We start from the raw sequence: 27180 nt of genomic DNA, 5'->3' as shown, positions 1-27180 counted from the left end.
ATTTGGAAGAATGTTTGTACCAAGCAGATCTCGGCCCCATAGACTCCCATAGTAGAAAAAAATAAAAAAATAAATAGTATGGTAGTCAATGGGGGCCGAGATCTGCTTTAACTCAAAAGTCCCTTCCTTTTTGGGTGACCTATACATTTAAGTGTCAATAAGTTCAAAGAAAATATAATTATTAGTTTTTGTAAATATTCAATATAACACATTGCATGGGACATGTATGTTTAAACCAAGATTTTAAGTGCCATATTGTTATGTATGATACATGCTTAACATGCTATTTCGTGGCACCTTGAGAAAAACCTTTTATGACATTAGGTGCTGTTGTCATAGTTATATGTTTCATTGTGTTTCCCCTGTGACTTATAGTTTTCTCGTGTGTTTGATTTAGTCATTATATTCACCTCTTGCCCATCAATTAGCGTTGTGTTTACACAAGCTATCCGTCACAGCTGTGTGATTGTACTTGTTTATTCAAGGCTAAATGTACACTTTTAAAATTAAAATTGGAGGACTGTATGCTGTATAAGTCTGCTCTCCAGACAACTGGCCTATGTAAACTGAAGAAAACCTCTAGGGTTTAATTTAGAGGGAAGGAGGAATATTTGAATATCAAATTAATGAAATACACAATTTTACAGTTTACTGCAACAATGGATGGGCAGTAAAGAGGGAGGGAAGAATGGGATCAGAAAATGACAGATGCCATCCAGACCAAGAATCTTTAAATGTGAAGTATGTCATTTTGTTAAAGTAACAACATGTAGCTTTTCAACCTTCATAATATATTTCCAAGACCCTTGTGATAGTACATCGACTTACAATAGGTTGAATGAGACGTCTGCCAGAGCCTGACGGGGTCTGTATCGCTTTTACTGGCACTATGTAACTTCGCGGTGCGGGTAGTAACCAGCGCTCAAAAAGAACTACAAAATTCGACTGCTTTACGGCATACGTCACTTCGCCCACCACTTCCTCAAATGTGGCCAACCAGCGCGTTTGTTTTCGTGCGTCTGTTTTCGTCATGGCTGAAGCAGCAGCGAAACGTAAGAAGTCCAAGGTTTTGTCGGAGTAGAGTCGGAAGAGGAAAAGGGAGAGTGATAAACTGAAAGGTTGGACGAGGATCAATATGGGTCGAGCGTTTGCTCGCTGACGTGAGCTAATGGAGGAGGAGTGTTTCCAGACCGATGCTGACTTGGCCGTCATGCTGTTGAACTAGTAAGTAACTGTAAATTGCTTGCATACTATCTTTAGTTTTTCTAATCTGTTGTCTGCCTGGCTACGTTACGGAAACTATCTGGTCCTCCATTTATTTATCTTCATGAATCAGCTAGTAGATGAGCGAATTATCAATCTGGTAGCTAGTAAACACTAACATGCGTTAGTTTTAGATGGTTAGGATGCTATCGCTATCATTCTCGTTCAGATTTGAGCATTGTAATCGACATGCAAATCGCAAATGTTTGAGTTAAAATGTTTAGTCTACTAAATATGTATAAATTATAAAAGGAGGAAGATTAATAATATTATCATTGCCCATATGAAAAAAAACCTACATGCTTCATATACAGTAACCGTAAATCATTTTACGACAGCGGTAATGGACAATTCCGCTTCCAACCTGTAGGGCGACCGCAGAGGAAAAGTTCCATGTTGTTGCTTTAACATACTGTACTTCTTATTCACTTGCTATGCAAAGACAACTATAAGTAAATCAAAGAGTATAAAACCTGTGGCGCCATTAAACCATTGCTCTGTTTGTGTGACCATCTCGATCAGCCCAGCAACAACATCTACACACTAGCGGTGTAGAAATGTTACACTTCTCCTTTAAGCAACTCAAGCAGGTACACTATCATTTATGTTCAGGATTTATCCAATACAAAGACTGGTGAGCCCTAAAATTCTTGAATGCAGCCGAGAGAACAAAACATCCAAGGCCCATTTCCATCCCAGCATGTAATTAAACTTAAGGATATGACAATAATCAGGTTGTAAAGCATCTGTTTCTCCATAGAACTGGCGTCAATATATAACTGGCCTAATTTGATTCAGCACATGAAATGTACGTGATGGACAGAAGAATAAGACCTGCAGGTTTTAATGCAATTTTCCAGACCATCAATTCGTTCGCTCGGTGCTGTGGCCTTTGCGTGGAGCAGCTGCAGGCAGAAGGATGGGAGCTGACTCCTTTCCTACTGCTGACTCAGGATATGGAAGCCTACAGCACATAATCAGCCAGCTCAGAAGATGGAAAAACAGAGATGGAAAGAAGATGATACACAGTTTGATAGGTTAATGTGGCCCTGTGCACCATTTGGATGCTGTTTAATTTTTGTCATCCAACGAACAAAGGCTAGTCAATCGAAAAACGCATAATAAAAGAGGGCACAGAAAATGGTCAAGATTTTCTTAAAAGGATCATTCACAGAAAAATTTTAAATTCTGTTTTCATTTACAGTCATTCCAAACCAAACATTTCTTTTATTTTATTTTTTTCGGTTAAACAAAAATGACTGGATACTTTTGAAGAATATTCACACAGGACAACAACAGTTTTTTGGGGGGATTACGGCTATATACACTACTGTTCAGTAGTTGGGGTTTATTTTGTTTTGAAAGAATTGAATACTTTTATTCAGCAAGAATGCATTAAATAGAAATAGAATTCTTTGTACGGTCACTTTTTCAATTTTAGACAAATTGTGTTCTTTTGATCTTTCTATTCCTCAAAAAAATGAATCACGGTTTCCACAAAAATATTAAGCAGCACAACTGTTTTCAACATTGATAATAATAATAACTGCTTCTTGAGCAGCAAATCATCATATTAGAATGATTTCTGGAGGATCATGTGACTGAAGACTGGAGCATTGATGCTGAAAATACAGCATTTTAAATTGTAATAATATTGCACAATATTATTGTTTTTACCGTATTTTTGATCAAATAAACGCAGCCTAGTTGAGCATAAGAGACTTGTGGGGGAAAAACAGCATGCAGGTTTTAAACAACATGAGGGTGAGGAAATGATGACAGAATTTCTTCTGACCTTTTGTAACAAAATCCTGATAAAGAAAGAAAAGGTTGGCGTAACCAGAAGAAAGAAGAAAGTAGGACAAAAATGGCAAAAATGTTCCCTACTTTTGTTATGAGTATTGTATTCCTGTATTGGTTTATAATGGTATAGATAGTTTAGAAAAGATAAATGTTCTCTACTCTAAATTATGATATGTGCTGGTTGCCAAACTGTTGGATGTACAGGACATACTTGAGAAAGTTGTTGCTAATCAACTTACTGCTGTATTAGAGAACTTGGAATTGTATGATAAATTTCAGTCAGGATTTAGGAAGAGACACTCGACTGAGACCGCTTTAGTGAGAGTTAATAACGACCTTCAAGTGGCATCGGATGCAGGCCTATGTTCAGTATTGGTACTTTTGGATCTGAGTTCTGCCTTTGATACTGTGGATCACAATATTATGATTATGAGATTGCGCGAGTGGGTCGGCGTGTCAGGAGTGGCCCTAGATTGGTTTAGCTCATATCTCACAGATAGAAGTTTTGACGTATCTATTGGTGATTTTAAATCTGCCTCGTCACCCTGCTTTGTGGTGTTCCACAGGGTTCTGTGTTGGGCCCAATATTGTTTATTTTATACTTGTTGCCTCTGGGTCAGATCATACGAGATTTTAATATTTCCTATCATTTTTACGCAGATGACATTCAGCTTCACTTTACCTTCCGGCGAAATGAGTCATCCAAACTTTCGAGGCTTTTAGATTGTATAGATGTCATAAACAGCTGGATGGCCGAAAGTTTTTTGCAGCTGAATCCAGATAAGACTGAGGTTTTAATTGTAGCACCAGACAACGCTATACCTCTAATTATACAGGACATTGGACCTTTGGCATCTGCTGTGCGGCCTAGTTTAAGGAACCTTGGGATTATATTTGATAAATCCTTATCTTTTGAAACCCACATTAAATCTTTGACCAAATCTTGTTTTTTTTCATTTACGTAATATTAGTAAATTGAGGTCTGTGGTCTCTCAGTCGGAACTGGAGATGCTCATTCATGCTTTTATTTCATCCCGTATTGATTACTGTAACTCACTTTTTTCTTCACTCAACAAATCTGTTCTTCATCGACTACAAACCATTCAAAATTCAGCTGCTAGGTTACTTACCCGATCAAATAGGCGCACCCACATCACCCCAATACTCTGTTCCCTTCATTGGCTTCCTGTAACTTACAGGATCCAATTAAAAATTCTCACCATAACATATCGAGCCTTATATGGCCAGGCCCCTTCTTATCTTGCGGATTTAATTCATTTTCATACACCTCTCCGGTCCCTCAGATCTAATAATCAAAATCTGCTAGCTACGCCACAAACTCGCCTAAAGACAGGTGAGGATAGAGCTTTTGCCGCTATCGCAACTCGTCTATGGAATGCTTTACCGATCAGTATTAGGTTTGCTGAGAATGTGGACAATTTTAAGAGACAAGTGAAGACTCACTTGTTTAAGTTAGCTTTTGGGTGATCTATGTTGTAGATGTTGTTAATTTTATCTGTTTCAATTGATTTCAAAGTGTTTTATTATGTTTTATTGTCTATTGTAAAGCGCCTTGTGACCCATTGTGTCTGTGAAAGGCGCTGTATAAATACATTTTACTTACTTACTTACTTACATACAGGCAGTGCAACCTAAAGGGATCATAAGAGTGGAACCTCTTACAGCAGGACACAATAGCCTACTGGACAAATACTTAAAAAAAAAAAGCCTAAGACTGAATAACCTGCATAAGGAATCCCTCTTATGTAAACATGACACAACAGAACAGAAAGCAAGGGCATTGTGCTGCTGCCATGGAAACCTATTGCAAAGCCTCATTATTACCAAGTGAACTCATAATGGGTTCTGGGCATAACATCTGGTTATTTGGAGCCGAGCATATTGCTAGCATGCTCTTCACCCCCACAGAGATTAACCTCAAATCACCATCACAACAAATAACAGCATCAAACAGACAGAGTGTTCACAAGAAAACTCGAGAAAATGTCATCGCAGACTGGATGACAATAGAAATGTAGTATACAAGTGCCTATGTGGAATTGTTGTTTGATGAGAAATAAAAGAAAACAATAGCTCTATGTCCAGAAACTTTGTCATGAAAACAGAACACCAGAACAGAGTGAATTGGAATGCTGCCTTAGAATCCGGCCTATCTTACAAAGTTTCGGAAAAGAGCAAATTTATATATATATATATTTATTTATTTATTTATTTATTTATTTATTTATTTATTTATTTATTTTTTCAGACCAAAAGAAAACATTTAGAAAGGGCTGCCAGTCAACAAAATCTGATTGAATTAATACAGATATTTTCTGCACTCTGTATCTTGTAATCTTGTGAAAAAGAACAAGGCACTTCATTATAGTAAAACTGTTCTCTAAAGAATCCAACACATCCAACTCCAACAACAACTATTTACCCGTGACATCCTGTTATTCAATGAAAAACGTTCTGTGTCCACAATATTCATGGTTACATACTTATATTGAAAAACATATCCTAAGCAACACAGAATATAGTGTTCTTTAAATGAATTGGCCTTGATCCTCTGCAGAGCTGTTTATGTACGGTGTTTGTAAGTAAGCTGTGGGATGCCGTACAACCTCACAGCCTTCTCTCCATCTGTCATGTCAAGACTAAAGAGATGATGGTTTCACAACTATGACATAAAGAGTTGAGGATGCATTAACATAAGAGCCCACAGCTAAACTAATTCATGACGCTTTATTTGAAATTCTGCAGTGCTCATCTTTTTTACAAGTCAAACCTCAACTACATGAGCCATTTTTGGCCGCCTGGCTTACATCATGAAAGTATATGCGCATTCAAGCAATATCAAAAACGAGAGGGCTGTTATGTTGAATATTAATATGGCGCCACATGCGGGGTTATCACGCCCATGCTGATATTTAGAACAACAGCATGATTGCAAAAGAGATTTTATACAATGCTTCTATAAACAGAGAGTTACTATCAAGCAGATATAATTTGTCGAGTTAGTTTGTGTATCTTTTTCGCGAAGGAAAATAGCTCTAAAATAAGTCAAAGCAACTCTAATCCGCTTCCACTTTGCACCACCCACACACTGCTGGGTTGTTTTAACCCAAATTTGGGTCACATATGGACTAACCCAGCCATTTGGTTACATTTTTAAATGATATTTTTAAAACAACCCAGTGGAAAGGAAAATGCAGCTAAACAAGAGGTTGAAAATGCCAACACCTTGAGCACAATGTATGATCTATTTCACTTTAATTTAAGAAATAAGCGAAAAGACAGTTTCCCAGAGCACAGGAAATATGAATAGCAAATGACAGCAGCGAGTGGAGGAATGAGGCGAAAGCTTCGGGGAGGGGGAGAGGATGTTGGATGGAGAAATGGAATCAATCACGCAGAGAATTCGGCGGCAGCGAGGACATTGGGCCTGTCAGAATATTCCAGCTCCTGCATGTGTGATCTATCCGCAGCGACGTAGTGACTGTGGAGTGGAGACCGGAATGGGAAATTGGATGGAGGTGGATAGAAACATTGAGAGCTGTCCTGCCAGATGGCTGTTTTGGAAAATAAGGTTGTTTTTTTTTCCCCTCGCTTTTTGAGATGAAATCATTTGACATGGCATAATTCTAGAGGGCAGCGACCGAGCTGGAGAAGCGATTGCGACTGAAAGTCGAGAGTTATGGAACATCAGGACAGCAACAGGAACATATAGTGTTTGTGGCACTCTTCTTGTAAAGATTGAAAGATGATTTCTGTATCATACCAATTAGGATTCAGGACATGTTATTGAACCTTATTGTCCTTAAAGTGCTGAGCAAAACATCTAGGAAGAAACAACACATTTTGATAACGGCTGCACTAGAAACTTTGAATTTGCATTTTTATTGCTGTTGCTTATTGATGTTTTTAGAATCAGACATGGCGTGAGGAGGGAAACGTGTTCAAAGCCGGGAGGAGCCTGGTGAATATGTAATTCGCAATGCTCATCCTATTCATTAAGTCTGAAATGTTTTTTGAAATGTGGCAAATCTTCCTTCTGTGGGAAATCATCTTTAAGGTCTAAGTCATTTCTATCAGTAGGCCCCTGACAGGGCACCTTGGCCAATGCAGCCCACCTCCTCCTCGCCTCCACCGCCCCGCAGCCATCCCCAGGTTCCCTCTTCCTGCAGAGATGTGAGTCAGCCAGCCCCCCTCGCAGACTGCAGCTGTCCACTGCCTCCTCGCTTCCCCGGGAGACCTCAGTCGCCATTCCTGCCCAGCTGAGCTCACGCTATTACCTCCACAGGCACTTCGTCTACTCGCATAACTAACACGCTGCTCTCGCTGTCACATGCGCTCTCGCATTACAAACCACCTAATGAAAGAGGCACGGAGAATCGAAGAACTGTTTGAAATACCTGGTTCCTGAGCACTTGCGAAACAGTTCAGCTGCATTAAGCTCCGGTTCACACTGACAGCCGTCAAACCGCTGGAGGCCGTTGAGTCTATATGCTGTTGGCTGCTAATATAGGTTTCTACTTGTCTCCTGAAACGTACATATTTCTCAGAATTTTTATGTCATAACCTTTTTAAAAACCTAAAACTTTGTTCAGTTCCAGGATCAAATTGGATGTACACAAAATAGCAGTTATTTTCACATAATATTTACTTTAAGAATTCAAGAAAAAAGTAATTATATCTCAAGTTTTTGTTGTTGGCTACTAGTAGGCATACTAGACTACAGATTCTTAATCTTAATATTTCTACCTTTTATGTAAGTTATGGATTTTAAGCATGGTCTCAGATGTCTGGACCCCATTTTTTTTTTATGATAGAAGATAAGATGTGCAGAATTGCACTGGTTCTCGAAACTTCACACAACATTCACTTAAAAACACTGAGACCAAAATTGCATAACTTTTCTTTTTTATATATATTACTGTAAAAAATTGCTGTAAAATTAAAGCCATTTTCCAACAGTAAAATACTGTTATTTCAATAAACAGCTAAATTGTCTAAATTTACAGCTAATGGTGGTTAAAATAAGCACTTGCAGTAAATTTACAGCATTTAACAGTAACTTCGCCTTTTTCGACTGTACTTACGTTACTTGGCGCGAATCGCGTGTTTGCAGGCACATAGACCATTCTCGGGTGAGGCATTTCACTAGTCAGTGTTCTCCATCAGATTATAACTCTAGGTTTGGGAATAATTGACGACGGGCTGCTGAATTATTGGAAAAATAATACACATCCAAGGTTGTAATGCAGGCAGCCATGACTCGAAGTGCAATTCAACGGCTCGTCGTCAGTTATTCCTCCTCGGTGACCACACCTCAAGGCATTGTATATGTTGTATTTCAAGACATTTGTCAGGTTTTTGTCTTATTTCATATTATCAGATACCAAGCCTTGCTAATTCAAAACGTCATTAGAACTAACAGAGAAGTGCTTCAAGAACAGCGACTTTACTATGCAACTGAGAAATGGTACATTACGCTTTTTAATTTTAAAACTATTTTATTGATAAAGTGGTCTATGTGCAAGTGTGTGCCTGCACTATATATTTGTGCGTTTGTATGGAATAAAGAGCGGGAGAAAGACAGTATGCGTTCCATAGATGATAGAACATGAAAAAAGTTTGTAATTTTTATCCTTTTGTTAGTTATATTTATTTGCTTGATCAAATTTTTGTGGGTTTTGGTTATTTTGCTATTCTAGGCCCTAAGGACCTGTGAGATAACTGAAATCATTTGGTGGCGTGATATGGAACTGTAATGGTCAAATGCTCAAGATGCCCGGAACTACTTGGACCTGCCTGGAACAGCTGGAACAAAATTATAAAGAGGTAGCCTACTATTGCAAAAGTGGTTTGTTTTTCTTTTATAGGAACCCTTAAATTGATTTAAATGTATTTACGATTTTGTAAGATCAGAGTCATGTACTTTTGCAAAATTTGTGAACACACATGCAGTACCATCTATGCATTTGTGAGGCACATGCAAATTCACATGCATGTTTCCAGTAGCATACAGAATACACCCATAGTTTACAGACACGCACTCAATCACATAATTATTCACTCCTCTGGAAAATCACTTCCTTTTACACACAGTTAAACTGTCATGTCTTGGCCCCTGTTTCTGTTAGGATGATATTTTGTTGTTTTCTCTGCAGTAACAAACCTACACCCTCATTAATTTACTTAAAGGGATAGTTCACTCAAAAGTTAAAATTCTGTCATTAATTACTCAACCTCATGTCATTCCAAACCCGTACAACCTTCGTTCATCTTCGGAACACAAATGAAGATATTTTTCATGAAATCCGATGGCTCCATTGACAGCTACTTAATTAACACCTTGAAGGCCCAGAAAGGTAGGAAAGACATCGTTAAAATAGTCCATGTGACTACAAGGTCACGCATGTGCCGTGGTGCTCTCGTGAACGCGGGTCGGAGACTGATACGCAAGATAAGAAATTGTTGAATAAAGTCGTTATTTTTGTTGCAGACAAAAAGTATTCTCGTCACTTCATAAAATTAAGGTTGAACCACTGTAGTCACATGGAATATTTTAACGATGTCTTACCTACCTTTCTGTGCCTTCAAATTGTTAATTAAATGACTGTTAATTTCATTTAATATAAAATATCTTAATTTGTGTTACGAAGATGAACGAAGGTCTTATGGGTTTGGACCGATATGAGGGTGAGTAATTACTGACATAAATTTCATTTTTTCATCTTTAATAAGTTTCTAATTACGGTCATCTACTAAACAGTTCATTTTCTGTTTCATTTAAAAGTGTGTGCAATGTTATTGATAAGTATCGTTTGCCATGTACTATATATAATCACTTAACATTTTTTTTCTTTTTTTCTAAAACATTCTCTACTTTAAACTAGTGCTTCTGACCAGGGCTCTGATACAGTTTGAAATATCTGAATTTTCATGGAAAGTTCATTCTTCTGTTTGTTGCCTTGGTCCTTTTCTTAGACCCATTGTGTTATTCAAGGTAAAGCTTAAGTTACTGTAGGTAAGATACATCACTTATGACAAGAATTTTGTAAGTGTTCAAACTTATGTCTTAAATAAAAAAAGTAAACTATAGGTTATGCCCTTCACGTTTGGTAAGGTTTAGGGGCAGTCTCTGAAGAGCAATTTAAGAATTTAAGTTTATTGCCATAGTCTAAAGCAGACACTACTAGGCTGTTTCTGTTTGCTACTAGAAATCTCTTCTCAGCGTCGTCCAACAGGGTTTATTTATTTATTTATTTATATTTTATTCATGTTGACATTGACATTACTCTTTGAAATAAAGGTATTTGATTTTTATGTTTTTATTGCTTATTTTGCATAATATTCACAATAATGCATTTCTTAAGAAATTGTCTATAGCCCTGAGAATAATGAAGTTCATTGCAATCAATATTGCTTATTTTGCATAATATTCACAATAATGCATTTCTTAAGAAATTGTCTATAGCCCTGAGAATAATGAAGTTCATTGCAATCAATATTGCAATCAATAGTGACTATAGAAATATACTGTATTACTGGTTTACAGACTACTACTGTAAAGTCATCTTACAGTATGGATACTGTAAAATTACGGTATATTGCTGGCGTCTTTGTTGCCAGCTCTTTACTGTAAATTATAGAAATACAGAAATATACAGTTTTTCTGGTTTACAGACTACTACTACCGTAAAGTCATTTTATGAATGAGTACCGTAAAAATAACAGTAAACTGCTGGCGTCCCTGCTGCCAGCTCTTTACAATCATTTTACAGGAAAATTATTTACAGTGCCTTTTATCGTTTTAAAATCATTAAAATCCTAAAACTTTCGGTTCAATTTCATTGTTTAACCCTCTGAGGTCTGAGCTGTTTTCTGGGCCCTGGAGGTGTTCTGACATGCTCTGACATTTCTGGTTATTTCTGTTACTTGTGACATTTTCATGGCTAAAGTCTAATTAAACTGTATTCAGCACAAACTCTGCTACAACAATATATCAACAGCATGTATGTAAAAGTTTGTAGTTTTGAGATAATGACATTTATGCGTGGTTTGTGAAAATACAAAAAAAAATTCTCACTGAAATAAGGCCATGAAACCCATACTGATTATTTCTTCACAAGACTTTTGAAAATTGTATCACATAGCCTAGAATATTTGCTCCAAAACAATGTGAAAATCACCCTGACTGCTCATTCAGAGAAGACAATATATTGATTTAAAAATTTTACGACGTGTTTTGTGTTAGAAAGCCTTATGCGGCAGCTCATTAATATGTAAGCTTTTCTCACCTGAGAAAGACAAAGAACCTCCCCAACGGCCCTATTAGGAGCTATCCTAATATAGCTCCTAATAGCCCTGTCATTCTGAGCAACCTTGCACAATACTGTAAATGAGGAGATTTAAAAAAGAATGGCTTTTAAATTGTTTGGATTTATTTACAACACAACATAACCCAAAGATACACAACAAATGCCAAAAAAAACACTTCAAAGACAGACCTTTGTGCCATTCCTAAAAACATTATACATACCTTTAAATGAGAAAAAAAAAAAAAAATTTCTACTGTATCCAATCCCATCAGAAGGCGGATAACCTGGCTTTACCGTCTGCTCTCTCATTGGTAGTTGTCACTTCTCAGTTGCATGAAGTTAAAATTTGTTGCAATGATCACTGTCACTCATGTCGCTGCAATCGACAGCTCTCATTGAAACAGAATGACTTCCAGTTGTTTTGTCAGTGTGAATGCCCTTGTTACTGCGAAAATCAAATATTGTTACTGAAGAACAGACGGCAACAAAGACACCACAATATTAGAAGAATTCTTAGCTGTTTATTCTAAATTGTTAGGTTTAGGGGTAATTTTGTGTTTATGGCAATTACAGTAAACTAAATTTCTCAAATCGCTTTACTGCTCAGCACAGACATTTGAGTTTCAAATGTTATGAGGGCAATTTATCTTGACATCTTTATGAGAGATCAGTTAAGCTTGTGTGACAGTCTCTTTAAAGTCTGTAAATAATTGTTTTAGGTCTCAACCTCTTTTCTTCAGAAACAGTCAGCGACTCTAAGATGATGAGGACTCCATATCAGATGACAACATCTAATCAATCTTGAAACTATCACACTCAGTTCATTGGCTCTTGACACTGTGTTTCCTTTGATTTCTTCTAAATCCTTACAGTAGTTGCAGCAAACATTTAAAGTCCTCAAATGTTGGTCTTAGTTGGAAAATGTTAGCCACAAGACAAAATATAAGGAACGGGATATCATTTTTGATGGAATTGTGGGATTTAAGATAGATAGATAGATAGATAGATAGATAGATAGATAGATAGATAGATAGATAGATAGATAGATAGATAGATAGATAGATAGATAGATAGATAGATAGATAGATAGATAGATAGATAGATAGATTTAAGTTAAGTTTGACTGAAGTCTCAGATCTGAAATCTCTCTAACTGCCTTTTTAGTTGTAGGTGTAGATGCAAATTTACAAATTCAGCATTGCTAAGTACGAGCTATCTAATGGCAGTGCTATTTTTTGACAAATGCATGAGAGAAAGTCCTTTCAAGCTATAAAGGCAAGCTATGATGATGTGCCAAGCAAGATGAAAGAGCTGGCCTTTAATGCCACTAGATGGCACTTTCCACACTTCACACAAAGCGTCCCTTTTCTCACACCTCTCTATCTCATGTCATCACTGAGATCACCGTAGGCATTATGCAGCCATTACTACTGCATCTCATGCCTGAGAGAGTACTCGAAGCCCGAGACGCCAAAAAGCATTCCATCTTCTAATCCGCATCCACAGAACGCGGCCTGCGAGTCCATTCAGCTAAAAACCTGTAGTGCTGCACCAGACCCTTTCAAGAGCACATAAAAAAGCATGCTGCATGAATAAATAATAGTTTGACAAAGCATGTTTCCTCAGAGTATAACATGAGTTTGATGTGGATACTAAGAGCTGGTTTTATTTATAAAGCATTTATGTTACTAAGGAATTCTGTGTTAATATTCCTCACCTTTTCAACTCTTTAGTCTAACTGGAACATCTTAAAGTGATAGTTCACGCAAAAATCTGGAATCCTAAATATGAATTAAGCGGTTTAATAAGAATAAAACAAAATAGCAATAAGGTTATCACAATGTTTTTTTATTTATTTATTTATTTATTTTTTTTAACAGTCTCTTTATCATTTTTTTTAACCTTCACAATGTTGACAGACTTTTCAAAGTGATGAGATAATATTAAACGCAAGTTATACAGGTTTAGACTTTGGAATGACATGATGGTAAGTAAATGATGACAGAGTTTTCATTTAGTAAATATTCACCAATGTCATAACAAATATATATATATATATATATATATATATATATATATATATATATATATATATATATATATATATATGAAAAAAAGTCAAACATTTTATATTTATAATATATATATATATATATAACATTGTAACAATGAAAGTTAATGGGGTCCAAAACAAAATGGACCCCCAATTACTTTCTTTATTTGTACAAAAGTAAACAAATTAAAACAAGTTTGGAATGTCAAAGGTGAACAAACCGCAGATTTTTTATTCTTAGGGAGAACTGTCCCTTTAAGGCCGTCTTACCTTTGTAGTAACCCTTTTCTCAATATGTTCTTATAGACGGCACGTTAAGTACCTGGGCCAAAGAAGTTACCTGGCCCTTTAAGGATTACATAGGATTATGGTGTGAATGGCTTAAGTCTGTCTACTTTGCCTCTTAGTGTTTGTACTCAAGTCTCAGCATGCAGGCAATGGCCAACCATACTCTCTAGATGCAGGAGCGGATCTTATAAAATCACCAATTGATGTATTAAAGAGAGATCATTCATATTGTAAGCAAAAGCAATATCTGATATACCACTTTATACCTAAATTACAACAAAAAGCAATGGCAGATGGTCAGACATCCCTCTTTAGAGGTGTGGCCTCGGGTTTAAACCTTTGTTGTGCTTACAGCATAAGACAGGGTGCTCTCTTCAGCTTTAAACCATCACATTGTCCTGAGACTACAGTGTTTATCAGCATATACTTGCCTCTAAATTTGCATCTATTTGCAACTGAAAGCTGAAGCAGTTGAAGCAGATTTCCTTTTGTGACTAAAATAGCATCTTGCGTGTGTAGTTAGGGCTATAAGAGTTTGGCAAAAAAAAAATCAAAAAAATTGTGATTTTGTTCCTTCGTCATCATTTTATTTTTCATGAAGCATTATTTTGCTTTGCTTCAGCTATGATAAAATATCAACAGTGTTTCTCAGAAATCACTTACTGCACCTTTAAATCACAGCCTTTGCGATTTGATAATTGCACTAAGCCATTTCGTGATGTCTTTATTTACAGAGATTTATAATTAAGCCATTAGTATACACTGATTTCCTGAAAAATGTAAACACTGTCTTTTGGCGCTTTCAAAACATTGCTCTGTTCGCCACATCAACAGGGGCTCAATCAATGGCATGTGGTTGGGGCGGGGCTACCCGTTTGATCAACCAATTGCAAATGGGAGGCTTAATCAGGAATACTTGCTTGTAAACAGATTTTATTTTTTTATTTTTTATTTTTTTGGTAACTGTGTTTGGTGTTGCTAGAGAAATTACACATTTAACATGAACGCTTCTTTCATCTGGGCCTCCCCAAAAATCTTTGATTATCTCATCTGTCAGTACTCTTATTATATGGTTAGATGATCTTTCTCTGGGGGGGACATTAAATTTAAAATTTAATTTAATATTCAGCAATAATATTGATCTGCCTGCACTGACACAATTATACAAGAACTGAACTGAGCTGTACGATGACATCACAATTTACTCCAGAGCGGCTATATACACTGAACAAAATTATAAACGCAACACTTTTGTTTTTGCCCCCATTTTTCATGAGCTGAACTCAAAGACTTTTTCTATGTACACAAAAGGCCTATTTCTCTCAAATATTGTTCACAAATCTGTCTAAATCGGTGTTAGTGAGCACTTCTCCTTTGCCGAGATAATCCATCCACCTCACAGGTGTGGCATATCAAGATGCTGATTAGACAGCATGATTATTGCACAGGTGTGCCTTAGGCTGGCCACAATAAAAGGTCACTCTAAAATGTGCAGTTTTACTGTGTTGAGGGGGTTCGGGGGGTCCGAAAACCAGTCAGTATCTGGTGTGACCACCATTTGCCTCACACAGTGCAACACATCTCCTTCGCATAGAGTTGATCAGGTTGTTGATTGTGGCCTGTGGAATGTTGGTCCACTCCTCTTCAATGGCTATGCGAAGTTGCTGGATATTAGCAAGACCTGGAACATGCTGTCGTATACGCCAATCCAGAGCATCCCAAACATGCTCAATGGGTGACATGTCCGGTGAGTATGCTGGCCATGCAAGAACTGGGATGTTTTCAGCTTCCAGGAATTGTGTTCAGATCCTTGCAACATGGGGCCGTGCATTATCATGCTGCAACATGAGGTGATGGTCGTGGATGAATGGCACAACAATGGGCCTCAGGATCTCGTCACGGTATCTCTGTGCATTCAAAATGCCATCAATAAAATGCACCTGTGTTCGTTGTCCATAACATATGCCTGCCGTTGCCATAACCCCTCCGCTACCATGGGCCACTTGATCCACAACGTTGACATCAGCAAACCGCTCACCCACACGACGCCATACACGCTGTCTGCCTTCTGCCCTGTACAGTGAAAACCGGGATTCATCCGTGAAGAGAACACCTCTCCAAAGTACCAGACGCCATCGAATGTGAGCAATTGCCCATTCGAGTCGTTTACGATGACGAACTGCAGTCAGGTTGAGACCCCGATGAGGATGACAAGCATGCAGATGAGCTTCCCTGAGACGGTTTCTGACAGTTTGTGCAGAAATTCTTTGGTTATGCAAACTGATTGTTGCAGCAGCTGTCCGGGTGGCTGGTCTCAGACGATTCTTGAAGGTGAAGATGCTGGATAGAGGTCCTGGGCTGGTGTTGGTTACACGTGGTCTGCGGTTGTGGGGCCGGTTGGATGTACTGCCAAATTCTCTGAAACGCCTTTGGAGACGGCTTATGGTAGAGAAATGAACATTAAATTCACAGGCAACAACTCTGGTGGGCATTCCTGCAGTCAGCATGCCAATTGCACGCTCCCTCAAAACTTGTGACATCTGTGGCATTGTACTGTGTGATAAAACTGCACATTTTAGAGTGGTCTTTTATTGTGGCCAGCCTAAGGCACACCTGTGCAATAACCATGCTGTCTAATCAGCATCTTGATATGCCACACCTGTGAGGTGGATGGATTATCTCGGCAAAGGAGAAGTGCTCACTAACACAGATTTAGACAGATTTGCGAACAATATTTGAGAGAAATAGGCCTTTTGTGTACATAGAAAAAGTCTATGTACTTTCATTGAGTTCAGCTCATGAAAAATGGGGGCAAAAACAAAAGTGTTGTGTTTATAATTTTGTTCAGTGTATTATATAAATTAACTTAATAACTTTTTTAAAAACAAAAATGAAACAACACTGAACTTACTTAAGCTGTACTGTGATGCTATTTTCTTCTGGAAACAAACTTTTTTGCATTAATTTCCTGTTATCTCTGTAAAGCTGCTTTGAAACAATCTGTATTGTAAAAAGTGCTATATAAATAAATGTGACGACTCTGAAAGCAGTGACTGCAATCTGTGGTTATTTCCCTTTCAGAGGGCTTTCCGTTCATATGAAATCACAATATAAAATACAGCCAAATCTGCCGCTGATACCGATATACATCTCCTGACAAACAGATGCAATATTAATGTTTATTTACCAAATCTTGCTTGACTGAGAATATTCGAATTTATGACCTATTGCACTTAAAGCAAGAAATACTCCCCTGAGCCACATCAGCTCATGCTCAGGAGGTTAAGCCTCCCTAAAACTGAAATCCTAGAAATGAAAGCTTTTGCGTAAGTTCTGCCGGGAAGACTCAATTGTTACGTCACTTCTTTCTCATCTATCCAATCATGTTCTAATACTTGTAGTATAAAAGATCGGTACTTACACATCTGAGTTCGCAGATGCTGAGGCCTACATTCCCCTCCATCCTCCCCACCACCACCAGGATGGTCCCTTCTCATACCTCCCAAGGGGTCAGCTGTGCCCCTGCCTTCGTCTTCAGGCAGGAAATGCAGATTCCGTACCCTCGGGTTGCGAGCTACGGACAAGGCCTACGCCAAAGAACTTTATATCATAATATTGCTTGCTGGGCTGTTAATAAATGTATACTTGTTACTGTATTTTTCCTCCTGAGTCTTTCTGGTAGAACTGCCCTGTTTCACTCAATCACTTCACTTGGGAAGAAGACAGAGAGCATTCAACGGTCACACTGAGACAAATCTTCCTGTATATCTGTCATGATTTTTGCTCAGCAAATGAGAATGGAAGAGGGAAAGTAGGCCTGAACAGACTATATGCACAATTCTTTCCACATTTTACCAAAGAATTGCTTCTACATATACAGTTAAAAGCATTATTAATTATCCAAAATATGAATTAAACAAACATCAAACTTCTTGTGGAGTTCAGCAGGCGTAGATTCCTTGCAGGCTGTGATGAGAGGACACAGATGAGAGCTCAGTGTCAATGGAAGGGCTCCATGTGCTCATCAGCATCGGCAGTGAGAGAAGTCACACTCACTGTAATGAACATGTGACAGCTGCCTCTCAGCCTCGACTCACATTTATTTTCTTCATCATTACCTCTCTCGGCCCGAGTGAGCCTCGATTAACAAGCAAGCTCTAATTACTCTAATTATTAATAGAGCAGTAAAGCAGCCGTTTGACTCTTACATTGGGATGATCAGCATCTCATTGGGATCTTTGCTTATCCTGCCATGCAGATGTAATGGGCAATACAATATACAGCTTTCACAAATAAAGTCACAGTGTAAGCAGGCAATGCTGTATACGCATGTCCGGATTTTGCCAAGTTAAAAATTTTGTTGATCCTGGAACAACAATCCTGTCCAAAAATGTAATCCTTTACCCCTAACCCTACCTATAACTTATCCCTAAAATCAGAGTGAAATGATAGGTGAATAACACTGATGTAGAAGCACCTAAAGCTGTGTTCACAGAAGAAGCGACAAAGCGACACGATCCCATTCATTTCAACGGAGAGCTGGCAACAAGAGCGCCAGTGACCGTTGGTGACAGGAGCCCAGATAGACCGGCATTTGCCCCTTTGTTGCAGATAAATATTCGCAATGGCAGAGAGCACTCGATGTTTCTCGTTCATCTTTAATAAAAGGCATTTATTGTACTGATTCCATTTATATGTAGACTTTTCCTTCTAAAATATTTGTTTGTAGCACCAAGAAAACTGATTAGTTGTCTACAACATGGAGTAACATCTGTGAATGTCATTCACAAACATTACTAGGCAACCATAGTGGGAACACCCACTAGTGACCTCACCGCCAGCCACTGGAAACATGCAGCTACAAAGTCACTTGTAGTGTGAATACAGCTTAACCCTGTTCATAAGCCTAAACTTGACATAAACTGTAAACTTGTTCCTAAAATCTGATTAGCTGATTGGAATGTTCCAGGATCAACAAAGATGTTGATCCAGGAAGTAACATGTTGTACTTAGTGAAATCAGGTTTCATATTGTACAGTTACATTCACAAGTTGAAAACTTCAAAAGCTGAATACAGCACCAGAAATTAGAGAACAGAATGAGGCAGTTATAATATCAAAAGTTATGCACATGCATTTAATAAATATGATGACACTGGCATATTTAATTAATTTAATTGATAAAAAAACACAATAAAATCAACTTTTTCAACTTCTGAATTCCATGAATTCAATATTCTATAAACTTCAAATGGTTTTAAATGCTGTCAATACTAGTGAAATTATATTGAATCATCCCATTTAGATACATTATATACCCATATAATGGGTATATCATTTTATATACCCATGTTTCTTAAGAATTTGTGTTGCCTGCTCAATGACTGTTTATAGTCTTTTGAGCTAGTGGTGCATGAATCTTTGGTTTCCAGAGCTGTAACTTGACAAGTAAAAACTAATATGTCTGCTCGGCCATGTCATGCCTCTAGCTCTTCCGCCGGTGCACTGTTCATTTGGACCATTTGGAAATGGCTGTTGCCGGGGAACCGGCCCACGTGAGAGCTCCGGTCTCCACAATGGTTGACTTCCCTCTCTGCAAAGTGTGTATTAATTTCTGAATGCAATGCAATAGGAGTTAAATAAAAGCTTTGCTTTGTGATCAACTCTAAATTTCTAGATTTGTAAAAAAAACTAAAAAAAAAAAAAAAACCAAGAAGTGTTTTAAAGGCTGATCTCAGATCTACTACAGTAATCCATTCAAATAAGTCTGAGGATCAAGGCATTAGACACTCAACAGTAAAGCATGCTGGAAACTAAAAACAGGGACTGTGTAGCACTTTCATTATATATATATATATATATATATATATATATATATATATATTAGTGGTGGGCCATTATCGGCGTTAACGTGCTGCGTTAACGTGAGACTCTTATCGGGCGATAAAAAAAAATATCACCGTTAATCTATTCTCAAAGTTGGGTTGGGAGCTGGGTCTATACTACGCAAGCTATGATGACTTTCACCTTGATATTTTAGCGCGGATGTATACCTAGCCGAATTCGGTTCGGTGTTCGGTACGCATTTTCAAACCGAACGGTTCGTTGGATCATTTTTCCTGCCAACCAAAATTTCGTTATTTCAAATGTAGGCGGGTCGCGCGTGGCAAGCACGCTCATAAGAGACGCTGGCGCGACCACAACATTCTCGACATCAAATGGCAAGCGTAATGTAAGCGGAACGAAACTGAGCTACTCGTTATTGTGTGGTTGACGGACCGTTGTTTATCAGTTTGGACCAAAGCAGCGCGAGCCGATCTTGATCAAGCGACACTGTTACTACACAGCGCTAAGAGATCCAGTAAATAAATCATTTGAATTCGCTACTTAAGTAATAACATTGCTGCGAGATCTAGTGAGAAACATTCACATTTCTCTGTTATTAATGGATCAAACAGTGCGTGGAAGCCAGGAAGAAACATTATGCCATGAATGAACTATCCAGTGTCCACAGATCCGCAACATTTACTGTAGTAGCACTAACTGCAACCATGGAAGTTTGGCAGGAATAGTAGGCTATAATGCTTTCAAGTAACATTACGTTGGTTTTATTTTGACATTATGAATAAAATTGCTGCCCTCAAATGTTAATCTGAACTAAAAATAGACATTTGTTTATAACTACTATAATATTAGGCTACATTTCATTTTTTCCAAGGAGCTGTTTTGTTTTATATGCTCATAAGAAGAGTCTATTATAGCTCCATCATTGCTCAAAGTAAAAAAAAAAAAAAAAAATTACATTATTATGTTATTTTTAATAAAATAAAACAAAATCTATGGCATTTCTTCACAAGAAACACGTGCCCTTTAGTCATTATTTGGGTAGCACACATATTCTGAATGCCTTCTTCAGAATTCAAATGAGCAATTTTAATCTAGATTAATTCCAAGATTACAGTGAGATTAATCTAGATTAAAAAAATTAATCTATGCCCACCACTAATATATATATATATATATATATATATATATATATATATATATATATATATATACAGTATATATATTGTGTATGTCTACACATAGTGCAATTCATGGTCTGTTTTGATGAAAATGTTCTGTTGTGACAGTCGGTTTTGATGGAGCATTGGTTGTTTATGACCAAAAAAAAAAAAAAACCTTATGAAGCATGGTCTACAAGAACCATTACTGGTCACATACTCTAAGCACTGCTTGTTGGTAAAATGTTTCTCCTACTTCTCTCTCTCTGACAGGTGAAAAGGATAGCAGTACTCACTGTTTATCAGCTGCTGCAGAAAAAAAGTTTATAATTACAGAAAAGTAAATAGACTTTTCAAAGTAATAATTATGGTTAATTTACAATATAAATAAAAAATCAAATTGTATTTTAAAAGAGAATACATGTCATTTTTACTGTGTGATATGGTAGTTTCTTGAAGTACCTATTAAATTATGGGGAAACCATGAATTTAACAAGCCAATGTGTATACTTTTACGATTTTGAGGAAAAGGTATGATTTGCCTTATAATTCATTGGGAAAGAAGCTCCTGCATTAATCATCACACTAGATTATAGTTATTTTACTTTTCCCATTTTGTCAAGTCAAGTCACCTTTATTCATATAGTGCTTTTGCAATACAAATAGTTAAAAAATCTAATTGTATTTTTATAAAGAGAATACATGTAATTTTCACTGTGCAATATAGTTTCTCGAAGTAAAATGTATGAATTACATTCATTCACTGGGGAATCTGGATGATTACTAATATAATTTTTATATCTCATCATATCACACAGCCCTTAATTTTTTTAGACATTATGACTTTCTGTAAAGCCCCTTGGAAGTGATGTGTATTGTGAAGTAATATGTAATATACATTTGACTTGATGCTTGTTTGTACTTCAAGACAGGATATGTTGGTGAAATTAAAGTGATGAGGACATGGATATTCTGGTTGTTTCAGAATATTTTGTAGAAACAAAACTCCGCCCACTGTGATATCATGTCCATACCCTCTATTATGTAACAAAGTCGAATCAGCTACAAATACATTGTTTGTAATATCAATACCATCCTGTTATGGTGAACGTCTGCCAACCATAGTGTCTAGTTTATTATAAATACATAATAATAATAATAATAATAAAACATTATAGTTCAACTCTTATCATAGGGGTTTATTGGGAGACTTGCTTTAAATAGGCTCTGTTCGGTAGAGGAAGTTGAAATTGCATGCGAGATGATAAGCTATCACGTCCGTGCCGGTTTTGGAGATGCAATTGGCTTTTATTAATCCTCTCTACTTTCAGCTAGCATTGCAGAGAGTTTTCTAAATGTAAGTCATTAGAGATGAACAATTGCTTTAAGCTGATGCAGCACGTTGTACCTCTTTTTCATGCCCCACATAGATGAAATGATTGTATGGCAGAGCTAATGGCCATGGCTGTGGGAGGGATGCCTCTTCTCAGCTGGAAATAAAAATGATGACATTTAAGAAATGCGTCCGACTGATTCGTTGAGATGAATAACATTAGCGGCGCAACAGAAATATATTTACCTATTCTGGAGATGTTAGGCTTCAGGGGTTTTAAAAAGTCACACAACACGCAAACACTCTATATGTTCCAAATCATTCCACACCAAAAACAGTGTTGTGCATAGAAAGTAGAATGATATGATGTGAAACAGTCTGGAGTTTCGCTTACTCAATGTGAAAGTGATAGTGAGCGAGAGCCCAAGGGGCAAGGAAGAATATTGATGATGTTCTGAATTACTTAGGAGAAATGCATCTTGAGAGCTACAGTAGAAAGCTTCAGAGGAGTTGTCTATTAAAGCAATAAGCTACAAGAGGCTGTGTGTTACAGTGATTTTACCACGGGGTGTTTTGGGGCATGATGTGAATCCCCTTAGCCGTGGTAAAAATCACAGGCCTTGCCTTTGAGCAGATTATTGGAACAACAGCAACATCAAAAAAGGCATCAGTTCACTATATAGTTAAATAGTCCTCAAAATCTGAATAAATGATTCGTCCCCCAAGTAATATGCTCATTAGGAGAACCGGCAGTTACCAAGCAATGTAGCAAATTGTTAGTCTGTGCATTAGTGGTGGGGATTTTTTGGTGATTCTTTCTGCAGGTTACACAGGTGTCTTCATAAGTGAGGGATTTGAATCATTCATTTAACCAATTCATACAAAAACGCTAGAAACAGTCACTGAATCATTAATCAAAGTTATGTTCAGGAACGTAGACAAGTGTGTCTTTTTGGTTGAGTCATTGAATCATTCATTCAACTGATTTGTTTAAAAACAATGAAACATTAAAACTCTGTACTGTGGGTTGCTCAGTGTTGAAACAGTTCTGCTATTTTCGTTGGTAGAGAAAAAACAGACAAAGTAACTGGCAAAATTGTGTCTAAAATTTGTTTATTAAACTGTTTTATATTCTAGAATTATGCTGCCTCTTTGTTTCTCCACAAATGCTAGTTCTGATAGACAGATAGACAGTAGATAGGTAGGTAGGTGTTGGATAATACATAATAACAACAGTCATTAAAGACATTATGTCCTTTGTACATATGGAATGGCAAAAATTAAATGTGAATCCCTTTTGTTTAAGAGGAGGAGGCAGCCCAGTCTAGTCTGAGACATACGTATAGCAGCGAACACAAGGTTCAGGAGAGAACTAATGTGTTCCAATGCCAGATATTGTTCAGTTTACATTGTTCATAGGAATTCATGAATTCATTTACATCGTTCTAGAATTCATAAATTATTGAATACATGACCAAATCATTCATTTTCACCACTAGAAAATATGATGTATATTTGGAATCAACCTGGGGCATGATAAACAGGAATCCAGACAGACAGTACATTTTGAATATCTGCCTCAGAAATTCCCCTCACAAATGCCTTGCATTATAAGGGAAATCTGTCTGTCAATTCAAGCTGTCTGGATACAACCTCTGAAGGCTCTCTTCCATCCCATCTCCCAAAATGAAAAACTTGATAACTCTCTAGTAATTACTGAAATCATTGTAAACTTTTGCGATGTTTGTTAGATTTTGAATAGTAACTCCTTCCGATGGATTTGGTAACACTCGAGTCATTACTAGTGTAACAGAGTTAGAATTGTATTTAGTTTTATTGTGAATCCTCCTGAATTCAACAGTAGTTATTAATTTCATGTTAAAGTAGTGCCCTCATGTGGTTTGTTTGGGAGCTGCAGACAAAAATGCGTGGTTTGACGGAATATAGCGCAACACAGCAGTTGCTACGGGGAATGCGTGCTGTTGGTGCGTATGGTCATGCTCTATCTCATTTTGGCAATATTTGTGTGATTATGAAGCAAAATGACTAGCAATTTCAAATATTTTGTGTTTGTGATTTGGTTTAGCCAATGTTTAAACCATTTAATCCGAGTAGTAACATATATTTGATTAGTTATGGCCTTTTGTAAACTTCCGTCTGATAGTGCTCTCGTTAGCAAGGCCACGAGGTTGCTAATTGTATCGTATATTTTATTTAGATGTGTAATGTCTGCAGCAAAACACCACTGAGAGGATGTTTTATTTCACTTTTCAGGTATGTTTTTATGTATAGTTTTGTGTTTATTATTGCCTTTGCTTTTATTATTGTGTCATGTTTCATACGAAATGTGGTCATGTGTCGTGTGTTCTATTATTGATTATATACTGTTGTAGCGCAACACAGAGTTGCTACGGGGAATGCGTGCTGTTGATGTGTAATGTCTGCAGCAAAACACCACTGAGAGGATGTTTTATTTCACTTTTCAGTAAATACAGATCAACACAAATGACGTGTCCATGCATTTATTGGGGAATTGAGCCCACTGACTCCTGTTTATCTGAGTGCATGAAGGACATGTGAACGAATCACAACGCAGAATACGGGGAAAGAGACCAGATCCAGTTACAAAAGCGACGAGATCCGTCACACTAGTGTGTTACCATGATCTTCACTTTAGAATACTGTTCCAAATAATTAATAGTTCCTTTAGGAGGATTACTATCCAAAACCTTACAAAAACCTCAAAAGCTTACAACTTCTTCAGTCAATATTTGGGAGTTATCATGCTTTTCACTTTAGAATACTGATCTAAATTTTGAGTAGTTCCTTTAGAAGGATGTAGTAATACTTGAGTCATTACTAGTGGGTTACCATTACCTTATATTATACATTATGCATTATTCATGTTAATTATGAAGCTGTAGTAGTTATAGTCCTCTGGGAGATTTAAAAATAGTAGTTACTGATTAGCTAATAGTGAACTACCGCATTCAAGTATTATTACTTACTATTACTTACTAGTACTATTACTTACTAATTCGTTATTAGAGTTTCTTGTTAGTTAATAGTAGTTACTGGAGTGTTAATAATGCGTTACTCATTTGTTCCTGTGTAGTTATCCATTAATGACGGAACAGTATTCTAAAGTGTTACCAAATATTCCTAATATTTTAAACCTTGTATTGAAAGTAGCTAATTTTACAGTACCTGTCGAGATATGCCTTCAGAAGCACCCAGTAAGAGCTGTGTTTGTGATGTTTGAGTTGGGGGAGTCGCAACGCAAGAAAGGGGCGTTTGCTGTATTTTTGTAATTCCGCTAGGTGCCACTAGTGTTGCAGAAACTATATACCACTCTCAAGCAACAGCATTCGACACGAAAAAACACAATTCCGACTTCTGTCGAATGAATGCTGTAGATTGAGCTAAACTTGTACTGAACCTGAAACATTCTTTCAAGTATTTATATTGTTCTCATTCATACAGGTTTCGTGTTAATGAATTGTCCCGTCACCCTAGAATGGATAATCAGTAAAGAGAATGCATGGATGTTAATGAATTGGTGCATATTTGGAGGATTTTCTAAGCTCAGTTCTCTCCCCTGTGAAGACAAGCAGAGTAAAGCAGCATCTAATCTCTTTGGCATTGCCCCAATGACAGTCTGGGTTGCATCAGCCAGTGTGAACGAGAATGAATGCACCAAGACTAAACCGACAGATTCGTGCAAGAAGTCAACACACGTGGTTGCTGCTGTCAGTGAATAGCCTCAGAGGTGGAACAGTGCACGGTGTCTAGGGAAATATCCATAAGAACTAAGCAAATTAAACTGTCTGGGATATTCACTATGATCAAATATTTAAGATCTTTCATATTTGCCACTTAATGTGATTTATAAGAACACATCAAAGGATTGGCCCGTTCTTACTAAAATTAAGCTGTCATAACTGTTTCTGTAGACGTCCATGTCATCAATCTCTAGAAGAGGGCAGAGGCTGTCAGCTGTGATGATAATTAAAGTCTAACTGACAAAGATGATTCAAACATGAATGAAAATAGAGTTTCAGTATCCTCTATGTGGCTTTGAAATACCATATTATGTTTTAAACATAATGACACATTATATGTGTGTGTTTAATTAATTTTCTTTTTGAAACAATTGACCAGTCTGTGACTGGATCTAAGGGAGGGCTTGTAAAAAGTCATTATCATCAATTGTTCTTCTACCAGTCTAAATAAATGAAATGATTACAGTTGCCGATTCAACACATTCATTTGAAACAATTAATGATGTTCAATTAATTAATCAACCCTGCCCCATATGTACATTTTGTAATAATGAATTTTACAAAGGTTTCAAAGCTGAACTGAAATGTATCTTGAAACAGCGTCTTATAGAGTAAGTGGTCCATTACACTGAAAAACAGTGGCCATGTATTAATTACATTTTTTTTTTTTTTTCAAATAGACAACCCCTAGTCTTGGAATAAACAACAAACCTGCAAAATTGATTGCTGTGGACTTTAGGGGACTGATAGACCCAGCTAACAGGGGATGTTTTCAGAACTTTAGCTATAGCTGTGACAAGGTTCTCTCAAAGTTATGAACAAATGTTACTTAATGGGAATGTTAGCAAAACATTTTTGTTAGCTGGGCAGTGAAAAGGAAAATAAAAGATCAACAAATTGACTCCAAAAGACACTTTTTTAAATAATTTATATTCCACGCTGTACTTATCTGCCACAATAATGTAATGTCTACGAATGATAGTCTCTTGAAAAATTTTCTAATTTTTCTACAGTATGATTTTTCTATATCAGGCAAACACTGATATATGCAATTAACAAGATTATTTACTCAGTATCATGGAACAAATTTGATTACATTTTATCAACTGACAAAACTAGACAAAAACCTTCCTAGAAATGAAGGAAAAACAAACTAACAAGGAGAAACAAACTAAAAGCATCTGTTATCACTCTTCAAATACATTCATTCAGTGTCTGAGAGCCTCTATAGACATCGGAGCAATAACTGAATGTGAAGTCTTAAAGCTCACAGTGCTGATTTAAAAAGGGGCAGATCCAATCAGAGAGGAGGACACTGGGGCTTT

The 27180-nt window shown here is 37.0% G+C and overlaps 1 protein-coding gene across 4 annotated transcripts in view; it reads right to left on the bottom strand.

The window, feature by feature from the left end:
* The window catches only part of elfn1a (extracellular leucine-rich repeat and fibronectin type III domain containing 1a), a 111206-nt gene that overhangs the window by 21057 nt on the left and 62969 nt on the right, over positions 1-27180 (bottom strand). The gene's annotated exons all lie outside the window — the stretch shown is intronic.

The sequence above is a fragment of the Squalius cephalus genome (assembly GCF_949319135.1).
Source record: "Squalius cephalus genome assembly, chromosome: 1".
Classification (NCBI taxonomy): Eukaryota; Metazoa; Chordata; class Actinopteri; order Cypriniformes; family Leuciscidae; genus Squalius; species Squalius cephalus.
Note: the sequence above shows the minus strand (reverse complement) of the source record. Positions and strands in the feature narration are given on the sequence as shown.